Source organism: Bombina bombina, chromosome 2, assembly GCF_027579735.1.
Source record: "Bombina bombina isolate aBomBom1 chromosome 2, aBomBom1.pri, whole genome shotgun sequence".
NCBI classification, from domain to species: Eukaryota; Metazoa; Chordata; class Amphibia; order Anura; family Bombinatoridae; genus Bombina; species Bombina bombina.
The window spans coordinates 582,884,800-582,905,143 of NC_069500.1; the positions used below are offsets into that span (position 1 = coordinate 582,884,800).

A 20,344-nucleotide genomic window follows, 5' to 3' on the forward strand; every position below is an offset into this window, starting at 1 on the left:
AAATGTACATAATCAGAAAGGGATACTCTAGAATGACTATGGTTCAATGTCACACAGAGGTTTGTTCTGCTCAATATGACTCATCTTCACACTTGATAGAAAATAACACAGGTTCATACACAGGCTTAGTAAGCTAGTGATAGATATTTATTATGAAATGGGGGGTGGGAGAGGGGTACAGAACTTATTCACACACTTGTATGAAATCTTTATATATAATTTCTTACATTAGGGAGATGACTTAATCTAAAGACTGAAAGGGAACAATTTGAAGCCTGACAGTGAAGATTTCCAAGACTGACAGTGGGGAAAAAGCCAAGATTGAAATTGAAGTATACCAATGGGATCATGTCTGGCATTATATTTCAATTCTGCTGACCTTGAAAACCATACAAATACATGTTCACATGGTAAGTGCAAACTATTTGATAGAATAAGGCTGTGGAGACATCCTATTGGAGACACTTAGATGATTTTCTATTTTGTAGATGGTATTTCCCAGTCCTCTATTTAATGAACTGATGAATAAGACACCTATTGAAGATCAACTGTTTACCCCTGAATTGACTTTCAAAGACCATGCATTGTCCAGGTTGGTGTACCAATGCATGCTAGTGAAGACTGTAGAATATTAGTAGCTTACATACATTAGTCATATTTAGTTCTTTATTAGATATTTAGGGATCACAATCAGACACTTAGATGATTGTACTTTTTTAGATGGTATTTCCCAGTCCTCTATTTAATGAACTGATGAATAAGACACCTATTGAAGATCAACTGTTTACCCCTGAATTGACTTTCAAAGACCATGCATTGTCCAGGTTGGTGTACCAATGCATGCTAGTGAAGACTGTAGAATATTAGTAGCTTACATACATTAGTCATATTTAGTTCTTAATTAGATATTTAGGGATCACAATCAGACACTTAGATGATTGTACTTTTTTAGATGTGATTTCCCAGTCCTCTATTTAATGAACTGATGAATAAGACACCTATTGAAGATCAACTGTTTACCCCTGAATTGACTTTCAAAGACCATGCATTGTCCAGGTTGGTGTACCAATGCATGCTAGTGAAGACTGTAGAATATTAGTAGCTTACATACATTAGTCATATTTAGTTCTTAATTAGATATTTAGGGATCACAATCAGACACTTAGATGATTGTACTTTTTTAGATGTGATTTCCCAGTCCTCTATTTAATGAACTGATGAATAAGACACCTATTGAAGATCAACTGTTTACCCCTGAATTGACTTTCAAAGACCATGCATTGTCCAGGTTGGTGTACCAATGCATGCTAGTGAAGACTGTAGACTATTAGTAGCTTACATACATTAGTCATATTTAGTTCATAATTAGATATTTAGGGATCACAATCAGAAAAAGGAATACATATTATAGTTGATATAGAGGTATTTGAATGGACATGAAATATTACATTTATGTTCAGCATACATATATTGTTTACATGTGATATACATTATTATGTATAATTTTAATTTTTGATATTTAAATATAATTTTTAATCAACAATATAATGGTGTATGTATTTCATTAATTTAAAATCAATGTAATGATTATCTTTCAAAAATGTTGATCAAAGTTAGAGCATAGACACCATATGATTTTAAATGTATTTTATGAATATTTTACAACGTGTGTATTAACTTTGTTCCATTTTTATTATTTGTCATTTCAGATTGGCATCTGATGACTTCCTGGAATATTTAATTTTTTTCAATTAAATATATGTTTATTTTTAACAGATTCTAATATATATCAATATAATCTGTAAATAAATAAAACTTGGACTCCCATGACTGGTAGTTGGCTATTTGACAAGCACATGCATAAGAGAAAATAATGCATTAATAGTAGAAAATAAAAATCTTCAGAGAATATTAAAATATATCTTTTAACATTAATTGGGGAGTCAGATTCTTCAATGCTTTTATATTTAAAAAGTATATATTAAAAATATTTTGGATATGTATTAATATTATGATTGTTTTAACATTTAATAAGGTGAAGTGGTTCAATTACATGAAAGTGACAGTGTTGTTGAATGTAAAAAGAATTGTATAAGATCATGTATCTTCCTTAGGTATCTCAAAACATTATTAGAAAATATTTTACAATTATTACATTTATAAATGGTAGGTCATTTAACTTTATATTTTTACAAAATTAGTTATTGGATGCCAGGTTAATCTATGTAATTTTCTAGTGGAGTCATTTAACTATACTTAGTAATATTATGTATTTATTACAATCTTACCTCTTGGGTTAGACATCAAATATCTATATAGAATGTAATTTCCCCTTTAGTTTATTTTGTCAATCTTAAATCAAAATACAATATGTTTGTGTCCTTAAAGGGGTCATTCAAAATGTATATTTTGTATACATTGTAACAAATATCATACAAGAATGTAAACATATTTAGAATGTACTATAGAATTACATTCAGTCTTTAAATATACTTGTTAAAATACAAATAAATGCACATATCTTAGTCAATGATATAAGGCATCTATATGCAAAAAAAAATAGCCTATGTAGAGATGTATTTAATCCACGAATATATATATAATTACAATATAATGATTGAATAACAAAACATATTAAGTTGGTCAAATATAAGATTATTATACAAAATGCATACATAACATATAGCTTAATGTCCCTCTACGCTGAAGGCTAAAAAAGACATCATTTAATAAATATATTTCAGTCAGTGTGTAAAACAATCTAGAAGTTCATCTAAATTTGCTTTACTCATATGTTAGACTCATTTAGCAAAATGAAGGTGCCTAGGTTTATGATATATTAAGCATTATTGTTAAATGTTTATTTAAAGGGACATGAAATCAAAATATACTTAAAGGTAGCCATTTAAAAAAACAATGATTTATACATTCTGAATGAGTATTCTATTTTAATCAACTTTAAAACTTGTCTCATATTATGAATGCTCATTGTGCTGTTGCTATCATTACTTTAGAAATAAGGCAGTAAATATCTAATTTATTTGCTTCAGTACTCTGGACAGAACTTGATTGTTTGGAATAATTGATGCAACAATCGTCAAGGACAACCCAGGTTTTTATTAAACAATTGTCCGTAATATAAAATATCATTATTGATTTGCAAAGAAACATAACAAGATAACTTAACATTTGATAATCGTATTAAATAATAAAGTTGATTAACATTTCATGCTCAATCACCAATGGTAAATTTGTTTGGACAGTGTCCCTTTAAGAGATTTAAAGAGTGTATTTACTTCTCTTCCTATCTTGACATACTTTGCTTGAAAAGCATATCGAGATAGGCTCAGTAGATGAAGATTGGTGGATGCACAGAGATGCCTTATGTGATTGTCTCAACCATGTGCATTTAAATTTCTTCTGTTGAGGATATATAAATACTAAGAGAAAATGATTTACAGTTTAAAGTCTAAACAATCTTCTATCTCTACAGATCATTTGATACAATTGTTTGTTTGTAATGTCTCTTTAAAACTAAAGACGCCATTGCACAATAACATATATGAGCACTTCAGAGAAATACAAGCTCGAGGTTTATTTGCGAATAACAAAGCTGTAGTTTAACATTTATAAACAGATTATCCAAGTTACTGACATTCTAACCGGAATTTTAACATTAATAAATATTGCGTGGGAAACGCATCTTCAAACACCAGATTAGCATATTTAAACATTAGTGTAATGTCACGCAATAGCACACAATCAATGTGCATTATAAATACATTTAATAGAGCAATGTCAATACTTCACAATCAATTTATTTAAAGAACAATAAAGACATACAATATTAAATGTGTATTTGTATTAAAGAAACAGACCGTTATTAAACCCAGAAATGTCTACAACATTAATAATGTGACAGGATTAGATTTTAAACAGTATTTAATCATTAATATTTCACGGATCCCGGATATTAAATCTGCGTCACACATATCCGCATGACAGGCCCATGAGTTACAAATAAGTCTACATGAAAAATGAAGTTACAGCACCACCAAGCGGTATGTGTAAGGAAGTTACTAAGATATGAAACATTAAGGAACGGCCAATCAGAGTTCATTACACAAACACAACTTGAGTCAGGATGGTCTCACAGACATTATAACAATATTTCAAACTTTTATCCAATCAGATGTACAGATAAATTGTCCCATGGTGCATCTCATGTTTACTTCACCATATAAAAGTCCATTACACGTTGCCATCTTTGTCAGTTCTCTAATGCCTGCAGGCAGTTTATATTATTATAATATATTTATTGGACAACCCAGCAGGCATGTCAGTTCCCAGGTTCACCAAGGAGGAGAGCGCTGCACTGGTCCACGCCGTCAAGGACTTTTATCCCCAGCTGTTTGGGAACAAGAGGAGCTCGACAGATGCGCCTGTTAAGAAGGCCCTCTGGGAGTCTATCACCAATGCGGTTAGATTGGTGTGTGACGTCCAGAGGACCCAGGATCAGATCATGAGGAGATTCGGAGATATGAGGTTGCGTTTATCGAAAAAAGTCAACCTCATAAGGGACTGGGTACAAGCCCGTAAAAGAGGGGGCCAAAGAAAGGCCCCGCGGAAACTGTACCTACTCCCTTATGAGGTGACTTTATGCGAGCTCCTCAATCTCCGGGTCCCCAAAAGATTTAGATCCTCGCCATCCTCGGCCTCCTCTTCTTCCCTCCCAGCTGCGGGATCTCAAAGTCCTGACGCGGGGGACAGGGCAGATGCTTCTCCATCCGGTGGCCTGGGAGGAGCCGATAGAGAATCTGAACCAGGTAATTATCCAACTTCATATAATATTTATAATTTTATAAATCAAAAATGTGTATTTAGTCAGATACTAAACCTATACAGATCTCACAACATACACTACATATGATGTTTAGATATCTGATTTTAGATTATTGACACATGAAATAGGAATGATGTTTCTTGCGCTCTACAGAATATGCATCACAGAGCGGAAATGTAATTTCGCATCCACGTTAACATGGGTTTGCGGAAAGTGGCATTGCTTTATACATGTTGTTCAAATGACGGATGCGTAATTCCGCTTGGAATCATTGCGCAATGATCGCGAAAATGGCATTTCTCATCCACGTTAACATGGGTTTGCGGAAAGTGGCATTGCTTTATACATGTTGTTCAAATGACGGATGCGTAATTCCGCTTGGAATCATTGCGCAATGATCGCGAAAATGGCATTTCTCATCCACGTTAACATGGGTTTGCGGAAAGTGGCATTGCTTTATACATGTTGTTCAAATGACGGATGCGTAATTCCGCTTGGAATCATTGCGCAATGATCGCGAAAATGGCATTTCTCATCCACGTTAACATGGGTTTGCGGAAAGTGGCATTGCTTTATACATGTTGTTAAAAATTAAATGGAAATTCTTAGATTAGTGAAGAATACAGTATTCTTATTTTAAATATTATATCTAATAAAAAACGAATAATACTAATAAATTATAACATATGGCCATCAATTGATGATTATGTAATAACAAGCAGATATTCTTAAAGATACAGTAAACAACACAACTGATTGAAAATAAGAGTCCAGGATATATTTATCATTAATTTAATTGCGGAAACTATTAACTCATGGGACTACCAAAGGATTAATATTTTTCTATTGATTTGATATTAATGTAAATATTTTAAACATGGCATGATTAGTATTAATGATATGCAATCCTCATTTAATATATTACAGATATGGATGTGGCTGCTGGATCCTCAAGCCAGGGCTTGTCACAGTATGGTATGTCTCATTTTAATTGACATTTGTCTTAGAAACATGGAATGAACATTACATACTAAATACACATTGTTCAATATTTATATGTAATGTCTATTTAATAGATGAAAATTATATAATTATTCGGATATCCTTAAATAACATATTTGATTTTAATTGCATGCTCAATACCATTCATTACATCAACATATGGAGTAGATAATTCATTAACAAACAACAACATTGTGGAATCTATTTAATTTTAGATTAAAGGGATACTGAGCTACAATTATTAATATTGTCTTTCACATACAGTATGCAATATTAATAAACATAAAATATAATACTATCATCATATGTGACATATTCTATTGCTAAATGTAGTTTAAAATAAAGAAAGTACGTTTATGTGCATCTAAATATTTGTTGACCAACCTGGGTTTATATTGATGATTGGTGGATACCTTCAACAAACAATATTTATTGAATCCAATATTCCTTATCTGCCTTTAAGATTAATATCGAACAACATTCTAATTATAATAGGAGTCAATGTTAAATCATTTTTTACATTTTGAACATAGAAATCAATTATTTAAATTAATCATGTCAGTGTCCCTTTAAGACAAAATATATTCATTCATCTTTACATTATTTTTATTAAAAACTATTGATATATAAATCTAATTATCTGTTGGAGTTACTTTATAGATATCTGCATACTCTAACAGCACCATGATTACATATTTGTAATAATCAAGTTTGTTATGTATTGTGATAAATATGTGTTGTGTCCTAAACAAGATTACTGTACATTGAAAAAATGGGTCGATGTGACACATGTTTGTTTAGATTTGTCAACAGATGCTCCTCAATATGTGGTTTGTGTGTATTCTTGTAACTTCTTAAGGACATATGACGGAATAATTCCGTCATAAAACAATTGAGCTAAGTGAAAGCTGTGTCCTTAAAGGGTTAAGAACATTGATCATTGGGTATATTTAGATATGCAATAGCAGCATCTGAGATGAATTTGATGTCTAATGTAGTCTGACATTAAACATATGTTCAATACAGATATGTTTACAGAATCCCCTTGATTCAATCAAGCATTTTCTGGTGTAATGACTGCTCTATTCTTCACAATTTAAAGTTGATTAATGTTAAAATTCTAGACAGATGTGATTTAGTGATATCCAAAATGTGTTTAATAATATATATCTATATCATTCATAGAGAGAGTTGGTGTGGGAAGCCCACAGGAATCCAGCAGTGACATAGAGCCGCCTTTGCGGTCTCCTGGTAAGTCCATTGACTCATTTATATGTAATTGAAGGTGTATTGCTAATCAATATTATGATAATGATTCCGATGAAGCATAACATTATAACAAAACATAGAATTTATCTTCTGTTTATATATTTATTTTTTATATTGAGCGATTAATAATTTCTACTTTATTAGTCTACACATTTGTTATTCATAAGATGTCTAACATATGTTTTTTTCTATTTGTTTTTTTGACAACAGTCATCAAGTGATACACACATGAGAAATCTTAAATGTTCTATGTACTATGCTTTTATGAATTTAACATTAAGACAAACAATACATTAATATTCTGATTTATTGACAATAACAAATCTATTGTCATTTGTATGCTCCATCAAAATGATGTAAATCATAACTTTGTGTGTGTATATCTTTAATGCAACATTGATGTGCGTATTTGAGCAACAGTAACATATGTTATAATATCTGATCTTAAGGTGTACACAACATGTTATGTTTTACAGAGATTGATGTCACATGTGGGATGGAGGAGGAAGAGGCTGCCTTGGAGTCTGATGGTATGTGAAATATATCTATCATGTTTCCAACATGTTTCTTAGTTTGAAATCATTTTATTGAAGACATTCAAAGTCTACAGCTTTTTCCCTTTAAAAAGGAATATTATTTGTCTGTTCAAATACACTACTGCCCCCTTTCTATATCAGGCAGCATGAAAATCTGCTTGTATATATTTTTTTAAGAATATATAATTCATGCCATCATTATGTCACATGCATATTCCATGCCAAAACACAATAATAAGTTTCACATTGTACAGACAGTCATTGAGATTCATCTGAGTGCCTATATAGATACCATATCCTCATTTCAGAATAGTTTACAGATTAAAACACACTTCGAAGTATATTGAAAACATAATCAATTTGAAATGCGTTGATTTGATGTCAGGATGTATGAGATGTTAATATATTTTCTTTACATTTTCAGATGGATCCACCACTTCTGGTCATCTGGATTCCGCCCCTGCCCAGTCACAGACCCCTCCCCGTGCACACACCCCTGACCATGGCCACACCTCTGCACACACCCAGAGCACTTCCCATCACCAAACTCATGTCCATGCCCCGACCACTGCCAGCCCTTCCCATATTTCATATCCTGTCCCTCCCAAAAAACGCCCATACACCCCCCTTCGCCGCTCTCCCCGTATTCTGGCCCGTACAGCTGTCCAGACCCAAACTCCCCACTCCCCAGCTGTACGGCCTACCCTGGAGCAGCAGCTCACCACTCCCCAAGCCATTCCCATCCCTCCCCAAGCCATTCCCATCCCTCCCCAAGCCATTCCCATCCCTTCCCAAGCCATTCCCATCCCTCCCCAAGCCATTCCCATCCCTCCCCAAGCCAATCCCATCCCTCACCCCTGTTTAAACCTTCATTGTCCTGGGTGTCAGATTGTCCTTCCCAGGCACAGCTGTAAGTATCATTCTAAATACACTTTATAAGATACTTAAAGGTACAGTGAAGTTAAATTGGTTAAATTGTGATTCAAATCCAGCATGCAATGTTAAGCCAATGTATAATAGAATACTCTTATGAATTATTCGTCATTCTCTTGATATATTTATGGAAAACAACTTATTCCTATAATTAGTTTAAAAAATTAAATAAATGTGGCCATCATTTCTTTATTGTTGGATGAATGTATCCATCAACCAGCATGCACAAACAAAGTTCATCAACAAATATTGGCTTCCATAAAAACCAACATTCTTGCATTCAAAATATAGCTTGACAATTAAAACATATAATGAATATGTGTAATTTCTAAAGATTTGTCATGTCATGCTCTATCTGAATCAGTCCATTAAATATTTAGGTTCATTGTCCCTTTAATTGGATATCACTACATATACCAAACACCACTACTTGGATCCAAAATTGTATGTCCAAATGTGGATACATTATCTCTTGTCTAACCCAGTGGGAATTTAATTTCTTCTGGTTGCTATGTTTACACAGCTTGTCCTCAATGCCAAAATGTTTAAGGATAGGTGTGCCTACCACAGTCTAAATTGAATTTTTAAATTGCTGATGTAAGTACAATGTAAATCCTTTAACAAGATTTGATACACTCAAGCTGTATAAGTGGATCATCTAAAAACAATTAAAGGGGACAACATGTTTGAGTAACATGAGCCTTTAATGATTTCTGTCTGTCTGAATAACCTAATTCATGTGTAAAGAATATATGAAAAATAATTTATGTAAATAATTATTTTTCTTTATGATGACAATGTATGTATTAAAATATTTTATTCTGTTGTGTAATTATCCTTAATATTTAATTTTATTTTATTTTAGGCTGTGACTCAGCATGGCTCATGCTAGAAGGGATAGCAAGAGTCGAGCAGGCCGTGTTGAGGAACGCAGATGTCCTGAGAGGGATGAACAACACCATGCAGGCCCAGCTCCGGATTCAGGACTTGACTCTGCGTGAAATTATGCAATTACGTTCAAGGCCTGAATCTGGAGCTGGACATGCACAGGACAATGAAGATGATGACCAGTAAGTGGAGGATCTGGATATGCTCCATGGTGGCAGATAATAATCCTCCGTCCACATGTTGAATTAGTATTTATATTGTTGCCATTTGGCCTTTTTATCAGTTTATTGTTGTGCCTGTTGCACTCTTTTACCTTGTCATGTGTCTCCAATGAGGCTATGCTGGCCCTTGGCAACTCTCTTCATGGACTGTGATGCACTGTGTTACCTTGCCATGTGTCTCCAATGGGGCTATGCTGGCCCTTGGCAACTCTCTTCATGGACTGTGATGCACTGTGTTACCTTGCCATGTGTCTCCAATGGGGCTATGCTGGCCCTTGGCAACTCTCTTCATGGACTGTGATGCACTGTGTTACCTTGCCATGTGTCTCCAATGGGGCTATGCTGGCCCTTGGCAACTCTCTTCATGGACTGTGATGCACTGTGTTACCTTGCCATGTGTCTCCAATGGGGCTATGCTGGCCCTTGGCAACTCTCTTCATGGACTGTGATGCACTGTGTTACCTTGCCATGTGTCTCCAATGGGGCTATGGTGGCCCTTGGCAACTCTCTTCATGGACTGTGATGCACTGTGTTACCTTGCCATGTGTCTCCAATGGGGCTATGGTGGCCCTTGGCAACTCTCTTCATGGACTGTGATGCACTGTGTTACCTTGCCATGTGTCTCCAATGGGGCTATGCTGGCCCTTGGCAACTCTCTTCATGGACTGTGATGCACTGTGTTACCTTGCCATGTGTCTCCAATGGGGCTATGCTGGCCCTTGGCAACTCTCTTCATGGACTGTGATGCACTGTGTTACCTTGCCATGTGTCTCCAATGGGGCTATGGTGGCCCTTGGCAACTCTCTTCATGGACTGTGATGCACTGTGTTACCTTGTCATATGGCTCATATATTCCTTATTTTTACAAGATTATTTATAAACGTTGTGTATGTTTTCTTACATACTAATAAAATACATTTTATTTCACAAATCTTTGTCCTCATTCTTCCTGTTATTTTTTGAAAGCTCTAGTTTATGTTGTTTATCCTTAAAGGGACCTAACAAATATATTTGTTATAATGAAATCATATATGTAAGACAATAGTAAATGACTTTAAGATTAACATCTCCAATGTAATCTTATTATTTGTGTTTATATTATTTTCTCTTAGCTCTATCATTGCCTGATTATGATTAGCAGAGTAATTTCTTTATATATGTATATATATTTTTGTATTTGTGTATATATGTATATTTAAATGTTCAGATCCATGTGTGTATTTATAAACTCTGCATGAATTGATGCACCTTTACCAAATGATCTGAGTATTGATACAATGATATAATCCCTGTAAAGTGTTAATTTTATTTAAATAGTATTGACTATGTGTATGCTCTTTTTAAAAACAAAATAATGTCCCTTTAAGTGATGTTGATCACTATTGTAAATGAATGTATTTCCATTTGTAAAGCGTTTTTGTCCTTTTTACAAGAACAAGGACATATAGTTTTATTAATAAACAATCTTATTGTAATGTTGACAGCACCTGTATTTCATTTTCAAATCTATATTATTGTCAAAGTGTAACCAAATCAATCTCTGTGTGTAATGCAAATAATGTAGATGATGAATATTAGTTAACTAATATGTTAACAAAATACATCTCCTCCCATATATGGCTATCGGTAGGCTGACAATAATTAAACTTGAATAAATGACACGTTTAATCAATACATGTATAACTATTGTTATTCAACAACAATCCAAACATATCTTAAAACATCAATGGCATATGTATTTCTCATGTGTATCTTTTAAATGTTAAAGATATACACCATAGCTATAGTTCAAGGGACAGTCAAGTCCGAAAAGATGAATCATGATTTGGTGACATTCCTAGATAGCAATCTACACACATACTAGTTCCTAAAATATAAATACGTTTCTTAGTGATATGCCAAGATGTCACTGAGTCCTTGTATTGTCTGCGTTTTTTCAGCGATCTCGGATGCGCCATGTTGCTTAAGACGTCACCTGCCAGGCTGTCCAATGATTCCTTGTATTGACTGACGTTCTTACGTGATCAGGAATATGCCTTTTATTGGATTGCGTTTTGACGCGATCAAGGATGCGCCTTTTTTTTTTGGGCGTTCTTACGTGATCAATAATGTGCCTTTCATTGGATGGCGTTCTTACGTGATCAAGGAAGCGCCATGTTAAGACGGAACATGTAAAGGTAAAAAAAGTGTGATTGGATTGCGTAGTCCCGCAATATTTGTGCACGTTAAAAACGTTTGTGACTGCATGCAATTTTACAAAGCTTGCGAATATGTATTATTTGCATCATGTTACATTGTTGACCCGTAGCTGATAAAGACCAACACATTCTCTTTTGCTGGATGTCTGGTTGAATCAACGAACGAAAGCAAAATGTTTTCATGCATAGGATATTTATAGGCAAGTGCAAATCTCTCCAGTCCATGTTTAATATGTTTGTCAACAATGTTCCTTTTTCTGAAAAATTACTGTTGTGTTTAATGTTGAACATATCTAATTAATAAATATGCGCTATTGTGTTTGAATAAAGTAATCAATATGCATTTATCATATGCTAAATATATGATGCCGACTTCTTCTAAATGTAATTTCGTTGTATATTTTATGAAAGGTTCATTAGACACTCACATTATAAATAAAAATATTTGATTTTGTCTCTAGTTAGATAGTCCATTGTTTAACCAATCGGTTTATTTTGTCTTGTGTTGTAATAAAATGTAAGTAATTTGCTTAATCCTCGCAAAGCCAATGAGTTTCATGTGAGTACCATCTCCAGCTTTGTCCAGTTTGTGTAAAGGGTCTTTTCATATGTTAATGATGGGGTATTGTGTTGTTTTACGGTTGTAATGGTGGTTCATCTATATTTTCAATATAGCTAACCCTATTTTATTTTCAAGTGTTTGAAGCTTTTTAATATTGATATCAGTATATGTTAATCTTGTTGTTTGTAGTAGTGTCTATTACATACAGTTATGTAAAAAATATAGGATACTGTCCCTTGAATGCAAATGTTGTTTTTTGTATCATGTATGAGATCCACATAGTTTAATCTTCAAATTTATTTTTGTTAGCATATTTCCCCCCCCCCCCCCACTCCTAAAAGGACTTTAAACCATATTCATTGTTAAAAAAAAATTCTTTACAATAAAATATTAACACAATAATGTCTCTTAAAGAAAATAGACTTTATTTAACACGTCAATATAAATGTTATTTAAAAATTTTTTTTTTTTACAAAGTACATGTAGATATACCAACAAGCTTAAAATATGTGTTAGCATATGTAATGTTGTTAAAGGGACAGTTTATAAAAAAAAATTTAAAAACATTATTAGAAAAGTCAATTCTGTAATATCAAGGATATCAAATGTTTATCAACAATTGAACATTTGTCTGGGTTTATTTACATTTGCTCTCTAAACCTATGAGGTTGGTGTGCTCATTTCTTAAATCTTGAAGAGTGCTTGTAATCATTATACAATTTGAGCACTAGAGGGCATTTGGATAGCATTTGTATATGTAAAACCTTGTGCTCATACAGCATATTATTGACCATGTATTGATCATTGATATCTAAAATGTTGTTATGTCAGAACAACAAATAAGTGGTCATTTTTCATAGTCATAGATACAAGGGTAAGCACATAAGTCACACATGTATTTCTCCATGTTTTGTTGTTTCAAACTTTATAATGCGTAATACAGTGTTTTCTTTGTAATCAATAATTTTCTGACTGTCCCTTTAAGCTGTGTTATTGGCATTCAAACAGTAATATGCCATCATGGATAATTGTTATGGTAATTTAGTTAGCGATTCGGGAAACAGTTTGGACATCACATCACAGAAACCAATCAATATCATGAACAAGGATAGGTATGTGATGATGTGGTTTTCACACACTTATAACCCACACTCTGCAAAGAATCTTCCTCCATGGACCCGGTCCCATAGAAGTCGATTATATACAGAGTGTGGTCCACAAGTGTATGAAAACCACATCATCACATACCTATCCATTACACAAAAAAAATATTTTAAGATGGAAAAAAATACTTACTTCCTCTTCCTTCCCCTCTTCCCACGGGGCTGAGGCTCTGGGAGAGGCAACTGCCGACTCCGAAGAGTCCTCCTTGGAGCTGTTGTGGGAGGAGTGGAAGGAAGAGTACTGGGACGACCAAGGTGAGGAGTAGATGGCTGAGGAGGAGGAGAAGATGGATGAGGAGGAGAAGATGGCTGAGGAGGAGGAGGAGTAGATGGCTGAGGAGGAGGAGGAGTAGATGGCTGAGGAGGAGGATTACATGGGCCGGCAGGAGGAGATGGCCCAGCAGCAAGAGGCCCAGCAACAAGAGGCCCAGCAACAGGAGGTAGACCAGCATGCGCCTCCCGGAAAAATGTGAACATTTCCTGATGTAGATTAAACATTCTTGTTTGTCCTTCTTGTATTCTATTCAGTATATTGATTATTTCATTTTGGCCTTGAATTATTTGATTCTGCCCATCAAGTATTCTGCGTCGTCCTTCTATGTTTTCTATCCGGGAGGTACGCATCTGGTCTATGTACTCCAGTAGAACCCGCACCTCCGCTATTTCTTCTTGTTGTGCCTGTCGAACCCGTGCACGGCGGGGTGCCCGTGCACGGCGGAGTGCGGGTCTTTGAGGGACCTCGGGTTCCGCGGGTTCCGCGGGTTCAGCGGGATCCTCCTGTGCTTCCGGGGCCTCTTCATCATCTCCCGTGCGCTGTTCGTCACGGGGGGCCTCTTCCCTCCGAAGTGGGAATTCCTCACCACCACTCTCATCCCGGGGAGATGCAGGAGGCTGTGCTGCCTCGTCCCCAGACTCTGTATATAAATAAAAAAAAAAAAAAAAAATGTATATATTAGCATATTTGCAAATAAAGGTTTAAATGACTTAGCTTACGATACAATTACAAATGCAGAATAATTAATCCACTTTGAAATCTAACAAACAATCAATACGATTTCCGCTTTTTCTAAACCGTGTTTGTGATATCTGGTCAATGTGAATGTTTTTGCGTTTGTTTTCAGTCTGTTTAAATGCACACCTAACCTATAGCCTAGATACTGATGTAACCGCAAAGTAATAGAATGCGTGTAAACAGCGTAATAGCATTAATCTGATCCTTAACACATGAAACCCAATGTTTTATCTTTCATGATTTAGAAGCATACATTTAGTATCAACTTTCGAATGTACTTTTCTTATCTAATTAGCTTCATTCTCTGGATATTCTTTGCTGAAAAGCATATCTAAATATGCTTATAAGATGCTGATTGTTAGCTGAATATAGCTGCCTCCTGTGATTGTTTCACCGTGTGCATGGCTATTTCTTCATTAAAATATATCTCAAGAATGAATCAAATTAGGTAATATAAGTACATTTGAATGTTTTGTCAATTTGTATTCGCTACCTCAATCATGAAAGTAAATGTTTGCGTATAGTGTCCATTGAAATACATTCGTATGTGAAATTATTGTTCAATGAGCTTACCGTCAGATGAGAGTGGCAGGTTCCCGGTATCGATTCCTCCGATACCGACTACTTCCACCTCGGAGATGCTGGGCCGCAACATTTCCTCCCATCTGCAGTACTCCATTTCAAGGGCAGGGCCGCCACCGGTCCCTGCGGCATGTCGGGCCTCCAGGCTTAACTTTTTTTTAAGTTCAAGTTTACAGTCCCGGTACCGATGTTTTATAGAATCCATATCCCGGTTCCGGCCACCCACTGCATTGACTGCATTCCTAATCTCGTTCCAGAGCCTCCTCCTGTCAGTCGGGGTAGTCTTCTGGTGCTGCAGCATCCTATGCCTGGCCATATAGGCCTCTACGAGGGCCTCCTTCTCCTCCATCGTAAACCTCGCCTCCCTAGTCGCCTTGGCCTTCCCCTGTGACGATGCCCTCTGTTTCCCGGACTGTGAAGCCCTACTCTGACCGCCACTGGACCCAGCCACTTGGTCATCTTGAACCAAGTGGCTGGGTCCACCCACCGCTTCCACCCCCGCTTCCTGCCCCCCTTCCTGCCCTGTTCCTCTCCCCCTCCCTCTACTCCCCCCTCTACCTGTCCCCTGCCTGGCCTCCATCTCCTCCCTAAACTAAACCCCAAATAATCAAACAAAAAGTGAGTGTGATGAAATGAAAGGGGGTCAAAATAAAGAACTAAAAAGACAAAAAAGGTGCTTAAAGTGTGAGGGATGTAAACAAAACAAAGAGGGTAAGGAGTATTTAAATAAACGAAAAGAAGAAGACTAAAAGGAGGATATGTAAACTAAATGTAACTAGGGGATGGGTATGGGATGGGTATGGGGTATGGGATAAGAGTAAATGGGATGAAAGGGAATGGGACTACAAGGAATGGGGTATGGAGTGTAGTATGAGGGGGTAGGGGGTAAGGAGTGTATGTAGTGTTATTGATAAGTGTATGTATGTATTGAATGTGTTTGCGTGTAAATGTGTTAAGTGTACAGATAAATCACTCGCTCGCTAACTCACACTACTTCTAATTCTCAATAACAAACACTCCCACTAACGCTCACTAACTACCACTAACTGACGCTCACACTAACAACTATCACTAATAACTCCCACTAACTCACTCACGCTCCCACTAACAGACTCTCTCCCACTCCCACTAACTCCCACTAACTCACTCACTCTCTCACGCTAACACTACCAACTGACTCTCTCACGCTAACACTACCAACTGACTCTCTCACGCTAACACTACCAACTGACTCTCTCACGCTAACACTAACTCACTCTCAAAAAATCTCTAACTCTCTATTCTTAAATCTCAAAAGACCCACCAGCAACACAGTCAAAGAAGCCATGCTTGTGTGGTGCTTATATACCCTGTGTAAATGTTTAATGATGTCCCAATTTCCATTGAAATTAGTGTTCAGGTGTGCTTTATTAGCAATTAATATTATTGCAATGTGTATTAGGTGTGTTAATTTGCGCATGCTCATTTAGAGTTGGTATTTGTGGAATGTGTAGAATGCGATGATGTCATAGTGTTCGTTTTCGCTTTCATTGTCCAAAAGTATTGTTTTTAAATGTGAATTTGCGATGGTGTGTTCTTCGTGAAGTGTTGTATATGTATGTTTTTCATAATATATAATGATATTGAATGCGATTTTGTTTCTAGTGTATGTATATATTTTTTAATCCTTGTTGTTATTGTGCGATTTTCCGCATCTTAAAGTATATGCGTATTCCCCGTATAAATAGTATTAAAACTTCCCCCGCTTGTGAATGTGTAATGCTTGTGTGCTTTGTTGATTGATTGTTGTTGTGACATTTGCGGCGTGTTATTGTTGTGCATGATGTGGTATGCGTCATATGACCGAGCTGTGCGTATTCTCGCGAGATCGAGTGTTAGGTGAAAAAAGGCAATTTATTTGATTTCCCATTGATCTCTATGGGAGACTGTCTAACGCGGGCAGGATTACGCGTGTGACATACACGCGTTAGGAGCATCGTTAGATGGTCTTATCTTAACTCTAAATACCGGAGTCAAACAATGACGTGCGTTAGACATAAACACGCGTGGCGTTAACAGCCCATCTACCGCCGAACTCTAAATCTAGCCGTATAAGTGTGGGTATAGTGACTGCAAAGCTTGCAAACATGCAAATACAGGAAATACTTTTAAATCAACTAAGACTGCAGAAGTTTTTTTAGATAAATAGATATTTAAATTGCAGAGACAAGGGGGTAGTGTATCTCATTGAGTGCAACATTTGCAAACTTCAATATATAGGGAAAACGGTAAGGGAAATAAGAAACCGTATAAGAGAACATCTATCCAGCATTACGGTAGATACAGAAAAAAGCAGACAGAGAGAAGACAAACTCCTTCCTATAACAAAGCACTTCATATAGGAACATGACAGGAACACAAAATCACTAAAATGGACAGTAGTGGAAAAAATAACCCTAGACTCAAGGGGAGGTGACCTAGACAGTATACTTAGCAAAAAAGAAGTATACTAGATGTTCCGTTTAAAAACTAATATCCCCCATGGTTTCAATTCTAGGTTTGAACTTATAAATTTTTGGGAGTAAAACTATATATATGAGTAATGAGTTTCACATAAGTTCATATAACCTAGTTTATAGTATCCAGACTATAGCCCAATTAAAGTGTCTTAACCTGTAACGAAATTGAAAGTGTTATGAATATACAGGATTACAATGAACCACTACACAGCTTAGTATTTTCTAATAAATATGTTATTTTACCTAATCCACGACTGGAGAACTCTTTGCCTTTAATTGTATATATATATATATATATATATATATATATATATATATATATATTGTTAATAATGTAGTATGCCCAAAATATCAATGCGTGTACGAAACAATATTAATCCATCACAAGACTCTCACCTTGTTTTACCTCATCATTATCCTATATTATAAAAGACAAGAGTTTGTCTGAAGCCGTCATGCGCAGTTCAGACAAACACTTGGCCTTAGACAGCAGCTGATCGCACGCGCACCCACCCGACTTCGCGAGGACCGGGGAGAGAGAGAGAGAGAGAAAGAGAGAAAGAGAGAAAGAGAGAAAAAGAGAGAGAGAGAGAGAGAGAATATATGAATATATGTCTAGATATCTCGAGATCTATATGTGAATATCTCTTTGAAAATCCATCTGAAATATTATTTAATGTGCATAAGATTGTAATGTGAAATCTTTTCATTATTGCCATAGTTAAACATATCTCTATACATATAAACCCATGTTTCTCTATGTATGTGTATGTGTGTCAATGTAAAATCCCTGCGCCGGCTTTTTTTCTTACACCCGAGATCTCCTATCTTTGAGCCCTCTTAACTTTTGTGTGCAATATATTTTTAAAATAATTTTTATTAGACAGTGTTAATATGAGTGTAACTGTACTTTGTAATGTATTTTTGAAGTGTTTTGCAGAAAACTGTTAACTACAGGTGATTGTGTGCGCGCAATCATGATTTTTCAAGACTTGTATTATCTGCACAATTAAATTTAGTTTGCGAAAAGACCATATCGTGCGCAGAAAATACATACCGCACGACTTGTAATCTTGCCCTGTGTGTAGTTGAGTCCTAACTGGAGGTTTTATAAATAGCAGCTGAATATGTCTGTAAATAAGTGTTGGGATTATATTCCCTTATATTAAAGGGACATAAAACCCAATTTTTTTCTTTCATGATTCAGATAGAGCATACAATTTTAAACAACTTTCCAATTTACTTCTGTTATCAAATTTTATTCGTTTTCTTGTTATCCTTTGCTGAAAAGGTGGGATGTAAGCTCATAAGTGTGCATGTGTCTACAGCACGATATCGCAGCAGTTTTGCAACAATGTTATACATTAGCAGTAGCACTAGATGGCAGCACTATTTCCTGTCATGTAGTGCTTCAGGCATGTGCATGCTACCTACCTAGGTATCCCTTCAACAAAGAATAACATGAGAACAAAGCAGAATTGATAATAGAAGTAAATTGCAAACTTTTTTTTAAATTGTATTCTCTATCTGAATAATGAAAGAAAAATTTTGGGTTTAATGTCCCTTTAAACCATTCTGAGGTGTAATATAAAAAATAGGGAAAGAACCCATACAATCATGAAAAGAAAAAAAAAAGAAAAATTTGGGTCCTTACTCTAAGTAAAAAAAATGATTGTATGACCCTTAACTCGTGGATAGAAAAGTAGAGGGTCCTCTCACTCAACTTACATTATAATCTAAAATCGTTGAATCACATAAAAGTCACGTTTATTTAGATATGAACATATAATCTGATAATAAAACCAAAGTATTTAATGTCCTAGTAATGCCCTGGTAGTCTAATGATTAAATGTATAAAAAAAACATCTAATACATATGTATAGATAAAAACCCAGGAGTCTGGTGAAGCGTTAGAGCTGCACGTGTATCTGGCATACACTACGGCGCTAAGAGGAAGTGACATCACTGTATGTTGAATTCACTTCCGCTTAGCACCCGTAGCCTACTTCTGGTTTCTAGAAGGGTTTTGAAGATGGCAGTCATAGTGTTACTGTATAGAAAAACCTGCCATCATATTTTTACAGAAACCTCCCCTTTCTCTTATGCGGCTGTTGACTGCAAACAACCAGAAAGGATACTGTTAAAATGGCGTTCCTGTCACACACTTAGTTCTAGGGCCAAGTAAGGTCAAGTTTTGCCCCTGAGTACAACCCAATATTTGCATATAACTAGAACTCAATAAATTGTGGGCAATGGAAGGGCCGTGTACCGGTGTTGCTTGACAGTTTATTGGCAGTGAATATCTTAGTTAACTGTGGGACACCAAGAGAAAATTTTCCAAACAGGAACCACCCACAAGATGCAGAACAGGTAGCAAGCATACTATACAACCAGTATTTCCTCTATACTGGGTTTTTCCTCTGAATTGTTTTAAAATCAGATTAAGATAATTCAAGCTAAGCTCTCCCTGCCTTAATGGAGATAAAATAACTAATATTCAGTTATACACTGGAATGTAAAACTCAGCTTATCTGTAGACACATTTCTTTGATCACACCCATCAGATGAGCATGCCTCTGTAGTGAAGTTCCACGTTTAACATAAATTAATTGATAAAAAAATTATGGGCCAGATTAC

General features: G+C 35.6%; 1 long non-coding RNA gene across 1 annotated transcript in view; it reads right to left on the reverse strand.

Moving 5' to 3' along the window:
• LOC128647910 (uncharacterized) overlaps nt 1–20,344 on the reverse strand; it is a 112,596-nt gene that overhangs the window by 91,113 nt on the left and 1,139 nt on the right. The window lies entirely within an intron of this gene.